The sequence below is a fragment of the Carlito syrichta genome, unplaced genomic scaffold, assembly GCF_000164805.1.
Source record: "Carlito syrichta isolate Samal-C Ts95f unplaced genomic scaffold, Tarsius_syrichta-2.0.1 Scaffold123282, whole genome shotgun sequence".
NCBI classification, from domain to species: domain Eukaryota; kingdom Metazoa; phylum Chordata; class Mammalia; order Primates; family Tarsiidae; genus Carlito; species Carlito syrichta.
The window spans coordinates 101,854-110,407 of NW_007067378.1; the positions used below are offsets into that span (position 1 = coordinate 101,854).

Below are 8,554 nucleotides of genomic sequence, written 5' to 3' on the forward strand. Positions count from 1 at the left end.
TGAGGGAAAGGAAAAATCAAGTCTGCTCCGAGATCCATAGCTTCAGCACCCAGGATTTTCTAAGCTCGAGATAGGTGAAAGAAAAACAAGTTGGATGCTGGGGCAAGAAAAGGTGGGAGACCAGAACTCATTCTAAAGAGACTAAATTTAGGACAAATATTACATTTAAAATCTATAACAAAGAACTCAATTTGGGTTGGGTGTGGTGGCTCACAAGTGTAATGCTAGTGATGCTGGGATGTGTGAGAGGTATAGTTGCTCTGTGGGTTCTTAACTTCGTCACAAGAAAGAATTCAAGAGTGAATCCAAAATTCGAAAGTTTTTGAGTGCTGATGTCATGCTCAAAGGAAATGCTCATTGGAGTAGTTTAGATTTTGGATTAGGATACTCAACCAGTAATTACAGTGTAAATATTCCACACACAAAAAAACCCCAAATCCAAACATTCTGGTCCCAAGCATTTTGAATAAGGGATGCTCAACATGACTATTGTTGGATTTCATTTGCATATATATGCAAATGAAAATATATATTTTTAAGGATGTTTGCATTTGGTCTTAAGGAATAATTAGTCTGCAATTTTATCTTTTTGACAGGTTTTTTTGGTCAGGTTTTGGTATCTGGGTTATGCTGGTCTTATATAAGGAAGTACTCCTTCCTATATTTTCTGAAATAGTATGTAAGATAGACACTATTTCCTTGAATGTTTCCAGAATTCACTAGTGAAACCATCTATCTTTTACTTTGCTCTTTTATTGATTTTTGTGCTTAATTTTCTCCATCTACTTAGTTTGGATTTGAATTTTTCTATATTTTTTGGGTAGAAACTTAGGTCTTTTGTTTTTTACATTTAATTTTATTTTAAAAATATTTGTAGAGAGAGGGTCTCGCTCTGTTGTCCAGGCTGGTCTTGAACTCCTCCTGCCTTGGCCTCCCAAAGTGTTAGTGAAGCAGGGATAGTTAGTATACCACATAGCTCAGATGTAGTTAGCTAATTTTCTTAGACAGGTCTAATTTAGATAATTGAGAAACAGGGTAGTTAAGTGTTCAGGCTCCTTTCTTGTCAGTACATGACCTTGAACAACACCTGACCAGCCAAGCATATCAGACCTGATCACCTTGTGGAATGGAATGTGAACCTATAACAGTGCAGTAAATCACAGAAACAGGCAAGAATTAACAAAGCACAGAGGTTAATACATGGTATTAAGAAAAGCCTAGATCTAGTTAGGCAGAAACTGTCCATTATTTAGAGAGTCCTTGTGATACATGTAAACGTAAAAGGTTGAGAGACAGTAATCAAAACTCATGATCAGATACCTACAGCCCTCTACTCTTAGCTTATAGAGACTAGTTTGCTTAATCATTGTTGTGGGCTTATATAAAGCTTTGGTTAAAAACAAATGTATGTCTTTCTTTCTAAGATGTCTGTGTTCTCCCTTGAATGCCTTTTCCCCTCTATAATAAACTATACTTTGATTCTCTCTGTGATTCACTGACTCACTCTTAGACCATTTCAGATTTCAGATTTTTCAGATTAAAGAGGCTCAACCTACATTAAAATTTGTTATTAAATACAACATAGCATGATCAAGTGGAGTTTATCCAAGGAATACAAGAATATATCAACATTCAAAAATCAACATGTAAGTCATCACATTAACAGAACAAAAAAGAAAACCATATTGTCATCTCAACAGATGTGGGAAAAGCATTTGGCAATATTCTTTTTTCCTTTTCCTTAATTGCTTTAAAGATGGAGTCTATGCTGCCCAGGCTGGTCTCAAACTCCTGGGCTCAAGCAATCCTCCTACCTCTAGCCTCTCAAAGTGATTACAGACATGAGCCACTGTGCCTGGCCCTCATTTGGCAATATTCAAAATCCGTTTAAAGTATGAAGGTAGAAGAAAGGAAATGGAGGAGGAAAAGGAAGGAAAGTGGGGGGTGGGGGAAGAAGTTCTCTGAAAACTAGGAATAGAAACCATTCTTAAGTTTACCAAAGAAAAATCTATGGCTATCATCATTTTCAATGGTAAATGCCTTGAGTGCTACTCCCCCAAGTTCAAAGTAAGATACCTGCTCCCCCCAATTCTATTTAATAGTGTATCTAAGTTAAGATCTAATGTTGCACTCTGCCTTGACATCTGGTAAAATTAGGAGCCCTCACATGGCCCACACCACATTTCCCTCTAGGGGAAATTTGCCACAGACAAGGTCCCATAGTCAAACAACCCTCCTTATCACAGGGCCCAGGCACAGTGCCTGCTTATCCCTGGGAAGTGGGTTTCTGCTTCCCGCCAGCCCACAGACTGATTGAAACATTTCACTCATATACCCTTTTAGGAACCAAAAGCCCCTCCCCACTCCCCCCCCAACGATATTAAGTCCCCGTTGATATTACAGTTGCCTCCTACAGCCCCTGGCTGTTAATTCTATACCCAAATGTCATCATCATGTAGCCGTCATACCATGTGGTATCTTTCTGCCCTCGGCTATAAACATATGTGATTAATAAACTGCTGTTGATCTCATCTGCCCAGTGTTGGGTATTATGTGTTCATTCATTCCCATAGCCCTATAACAAAATCTCTCCCTTACCACAGAGTAATAAGAAGGCAATGAAACCACTGACAGAGGACTAGTCCCAGTATAAAGAGATTTACAATTCAACAATAAAAAGATAAATTCCATTTTTTTTGGCAGATTTCTAGTTCCAGACAAAATGGAATAGAGGCACTTTCCCTATTCCTGCTGCTAAGAATAGCTAAAATCCCTGGACATTATATGTAAAACAAACATATGAAGATGCTGAAAGATACAGAGAAGGAAGCAAACCAAGTTAGGGAATCTCAGGACCCAAGAAATGACACAGTGGTGAATTCTCTGGGTTTTCTTTTTGCCTCATTTTTCCTGAAATGAGTACTAGAAAAGCCAGAAATCTGGAAACACCAGAGAGTACAAACACAACAAGCCCCAAGAAAAGCCTGCTATCTCTAGCCAAATGACCAGCAAAGAAGCAGTCCTGAGACATTTCACCATTTGGAGGCCAGTTACTTGTGGTACTAACAAAGGAGACTTAGAAAAAATATTCAGAGAACCAAGGGGAAAAAAAAAAGAAAAGCAAGAGCACAGAAGCACAAGAAAAAGCAATGGCTGACTAGCCAAATGCTTCTGAGAAGTCAAGTAAGATGAAGACAAATAAAAAGATGGAATTTAGTAAACTGCAGGTCATTAGTAAGCAGTTTCCATGGAAACTACTAGGAAGAGGGAAATCTGATTGGAGTGTGATTAACAGTGAGCAGAGATGTGCTTCTGGCAATGTGGTACGCTAAGCAGTGTGAAAACTTCCTAATGAAAGCAACTAAATGACATAAAATATCACTCATTACATTACATATTACACACATTATTACAGTTGACCCTTGAACAACACAGATTTGAACTGCACAGGTCCACTTATACAGGGATTTTCTACAGCTCGGCCATGTCTGAGATAGCAAGATCAACCCCACTTCTTCCTCCTCAGCCTACTGAAGAAAATGAGGATGAAGACCCTTACAACCTTCCATTTAATGAATAATAAAGATATCTTCTCTTCTTTATGATTTTGTTTCTTTTTTATTCAATGAAATCTTTCTAGCCATATGATTTTCTTAATAACATTTTTTTCTCTAGTTTACATTATTGTAAGAATATAGTATATAATACATATAAAATCCAAAATATGCATTAATCAACTGTTTATACTATTGGTAAGGCTTCTGGCAAATAGTACGCTATTTGTAACTAAGTTTTTGGGGAATCAAAAGTTGTACATGGATTTCTAACTGCATAGAAGGTTGACACCCTTAACTCCCATGTTGCTCAAAGATCAACTATATATAAGTATAAAATATTATGTAAATGAGCACTAAAGTAAGCTTTCACCCTGAATATTTCTTCAATGTTCTGGAAATCATGATATTTCAAGTTTCATTTAGATGACTGCTTAAGGCACAATACTAAAACCTAACGCTTGTCCAAGGTAGGAAGGCAACATCAAAGTTAAGGTAAAAAAGAAACAAAACTCAGAGAGAAAGAAACCAACCAAGACTCAGGTAAGTCTGTACTTTAGCAGTGGACAGATGGAAAAAACAATTTCTCCTGAGAAGCCACAACTACTGACAGCTCTCAGCTAGACTGGTAGTCGGAATATATGCTACTGTGTAATTTGAGGAAGCGTGATTTAAAGCCATCCTGTTATAATAATTTAAGGCCGTCCCCCATTAATGGGATCTCTCTGAGGTTCTGCTCCATTCAGTAGACGTGGCTCACCATAAAGGCCTGCTTCCTCGTTGGCTTTGTGTTGAGTAGGCTGAGGAAAAGAAGGAGGCGGTGGGGTTGGTCTTGCTATTTCAAAGGTGAAAGAAAATCCATGGATAAATGGACCCACACGGTTCAAACCTGTGTTGTTCAAGGATCAACTGTAACACTATATAACACGTAATATATGTAATACATAATCTAGAACACTGGCAAAAGCAAATCCTCTATGGAAGAACATCGACACAGGTCACAAAGAGCTTCCACAAGAAAAAGTTCCAAGAAACATAAATTCACAGTCAAAAAAAAATCACAAAATACACAAGAAAACAAGTTACTATGAATGGCAGCCAGCAGAGAGAACATATAACAGCATCAAACCTGCAGTTTCAAATATTGTAATACTATAAATGTTACCAGAAAGAAAATATAAAACAATCATGTTTGCAATGTTTAAGTAAATAAAAGGGAAGCCAAAAATAAAAGTAAAGAATAAGAAACCACAAAAAAAGAAAACCTAGATTTGAAAAGCAAGCAAACAGAACTTCTAGAAATCAAAAACAGGACAATGAAAATGACAATAAAAGAATATATTAAACAGTATATGTTCTCCAACAATAAGGAAATATTTAATTGACTGGACAAGAGATTATTTTAAAGCTAAAATGAAAAACAAAAAGGAGGATATAAAGCATAAAATAGGAAGAGTGAACCATAGAGTGAAACATTTTAACAAAAAGTCCCAACTTACAATCGTTTGACATAAGACTTTATTGGCTTTATGATGACTTTATCAGGATATAACCCCACCGTAAGTTGAGGTGCATTTGCATGTCTAATCTGGGTTTCAGATGACAGTAACAGAAAAAAGTTGAGGCAAAAATCAAAGATAATTACTGATCTTCCAGAACCTTCAAAAACAAATTCATGTGTGTAGGAAGCCCAATGAGTCTCAAGCAGGGTTAAAACATATAAATAAGTAACAGGAAAAGAAAGAGACAGAGACAGAGAGGGACAGATGAACCAATTGGCTAGCTAACTGTAAAAACCACCATGGAAGTGGAGTAAAAGATCCCCTCAAAAGAACATCAACTAGGCTACAAGCAGTTTTCTCAACTGTAACAATGTGACCCAGAAAGACAGAGATGGATGTGTTCGATGTGTTGAGAGAAAATAAACCTCTGTACAATTTTATGCACAGCAAAATCTTATGTCAAGAATAAGCATGAAATAAATAAAATTTTAGACTAAAACTGAGAGTCTAGCAAATCAATCCTCATTAAAGAAAAGCCTAAAGGATGTATTATAAAAATAAGAAAATAATTGTTAATGGAAGGCTGAAGACGCAAGAAGGAATGGTAAACAAATGCCCTGGTGAATACATGCATAAATCTAAGGAACAACAGAAAACAATAATAACATCTAATTTGTGAGGATAAAAGAAAGTAAAATAAACCCAAAATAATGAACAGCCAATAGAATATAAGGTGGAAAGTAGTAACTCATACTTAAGTGTTCAAAGGCCCTTGAAATGGGAGGAAAGAAATATTTTAGACATTACCCATGTTAAAACAGCAAAAATATAAAAACAGTAAAAGAGCAGAATAAAATGCATAATATCCAAACTGGTAGAAGTGCCAAGGACTAACTCCAACAATGAACTCTACCACTAGAAGGCCAGTTACCAAAGGAGCCAGCAAAGAAAAAAGACTAACAGTCAGAGAAGTCAAAGAAACCAGAAGAGTGTGGCATGACAGAAGCACAAAGAAGGCACAGTGAAGAACTAAATTCAAACTCAGGGAAAACAAGAATAAGAAACAGAAAAGCAGGGCAAGGGAAAACACAAAGAGTAGTCAAAAGAAATCAAAATACATCAGTATTGGAAATAATTCAAATGGGTTCTCCCAATTTAAAAGGACAAGTTATATGCTGTTTAAAAAATATATACCCACAAAAAAAAAAACACACCTAAAAAATAGGAACAAAAAAATTGAAAAGTGAAAAGACAGGAAAAAAATACACAAGATGTGCTACTCCATTACTGTTAGATACAATGATAAAAGATCAATTTACCAAACAGACAAAACAGACCTCAGCAGAGGACAAGAGCCAGTGAGTGTGGCCTGCATATGGCAGAGGCACAGCTCTGAAGGACGCAAAGGACAGAGGGCAAGTGAGGGCCGCAGTCAAAGGAAGAGTTTGGGTTTTGGCTTTCTCCACTTTGACTCTGGTGTTCTTACCTTGCTAGTTTTCATGTGTATCATGTTAAACATGTTTGTAAGTTATTGGGAATTATTCACAATATAGGGAAAGCTATAGTGGTAGGAAGGAGTGAGAATAAGAATGAAAGTCAGAGAAAGGACTGAATTTTAATAAAAGGGCCCCATCTTTCATGTACTGAAGTAAGAAAGAGAATACAAGTGTAAGTGGAGTTTGGGTGATAAAACAAGAACACTTAACTGATGGTTCCTATTTTATCAATGATATAAAAGGTGACTGAGGGAAGGTGAAAAGAGGATAAAAGACATGAGAGATTTGAGGATTAAAAAGTACAAAATCACTATCTCAAAGAGAAGGAAATCAGCCCTACTAGGAAAAGAAAGCAGTATTGGCAGTAACTGCTCACCACCAACACTCACTGGAGTTGCTTTGTGGTTTCTGGTTTCGGTCTAACTGAGGTCAACAATTATGACTAGATTCTTCTCCCGGGTTACAACTGAGCACTTTGAGTCCACCCTATCATGAACACAGTTTGGAACTTTTTTTTTTGAGTTGGAGTCTCACTCTATCGCCCAGACTGGAGTGCAGTGGCCGCTCCCGACCACCGCAGCCTCGACCTGCTGGGTTCTGGCGATCCTTCTGCCTCAGCCTTCCAAGTAGCCAGAATTACAGGCAAGCGCTACCACGCCTGGCTGATTTTTTGATTTATTGTAGAGATGAGGTCTCGCTGCCCAGGCGGGTCTCGAACCCGTGGGCTCAGGCAATCCACTCACCTCAGCCTCCCAAAGGCACGGGATTACAGACTGAGCCACCGAACCTGGCTGGAACATTTTTTTAAAGACATTTCCTTAAGCTTACTCTTAATAAAGCTCAATGGATACTTTTCTTCTCCCGCTCACAGCCTTGTAAGATCTTATTATGGTTAATAAACATACACATGAAGACACAGGATGAAGAGAGAGTGGTCAGAGAGAGACAAAACAGAAGAATGGATCGAGACATACCCAGAAACACTTGTGTGACAGACATACTCACCAATCAAGGGAGGGGAAGGGAGAGCAGTTGCCAGAAAGGGGGACTAGGTAGGGGTCCAGCTGGGCCCAGAAACTGTCACAGCAAAACAGGAGTGTGTCGCTTTTGGTGGTATTATTACAGGGGACTTTTATGTTCTCTTTCCTTATCTACTTTTTCTATAATCGGTAAATATTACTTGTCCATTTAAAATAACGATAATATTACAATTACTAAGCCTGACTTTTCAAAGATTCAGAGTAATTATTTAAACTTATTTACTAAATAAAATGCTAAAAATCTAAATAAAATATTTAAAAGTCCTTACAATGTCACAAATGAAGACAGCAAACAATGTCTAAATTTTATACATAACCCGATATTTCATTAGCCCAGTTGTTCGTGACTGTTCACATACATAAAGAGATACTAATTAACCAGTAATTCTTTATAAACAGGCTTTTACAAATCTTTATTAAGACTCACCAGCATTAAAGACAAATTGGCAGTATTATTTTTCAGTCTACTACACTCTCATAACAAGCACAAGTGTATATCTGCAAGCATGATTCACAAGTCACATTCCAATTTGTAAGAAAAAACTTATGAAAACTCTTCCTACAAAAGACGGTTTGAGTCACCAATTGTTACACCAACGATTCACTGGTTTTGTCTTAAGTAAGATTAAGTTTTGCTGCCAAGTCATTGTTTCATACCTCGGAAGAGCTCTCATTACTGACGTCCACTGTGTTTATAGGAGTTGCAGATGAATCCAGCTCAGGTCCCTGAGAGCCGACTCTCCCAGGAGTCTGAAACACAGATGGAGGGAAAGAAATCAAGGTAGTATTAACAGTATATTCATAAGCCATGTAATAACTTTTTCACATATGTAAGTATCACAACAAACAGCACTAACATTTTCCTTTATAAAAGATTATGCCTAATAATGTACCAAAATCTCTACATGTATCTCTCATGTCCAGTCTTTGACATTAATAGTTTGCTTTTGTATATAATGCTT

General features: G+C 37.2%; 1 protein-coding gene across 1 annotated transcript in view; it reads right to left on the reverse strand.

The window, feature by feature from the left end:
• EEA1 (early endosome antigen 1) overlaps positions 1-8,337 on the reverse strand; it is a 105,207-nt gene extending 96,870 nt beyond the window's left edge. The window contains exon 1 of the mRNA XM_008048253.2: positions 8,250-8,337. The gene's annotated coding sequence lies outside the window, so the exon portion shown is untranslated. The remainder of the gene's footprint in view (positions 1-8,249) is intronic.
• Positions 8,338-8,554: the final 217 nt, after the last annotated feature.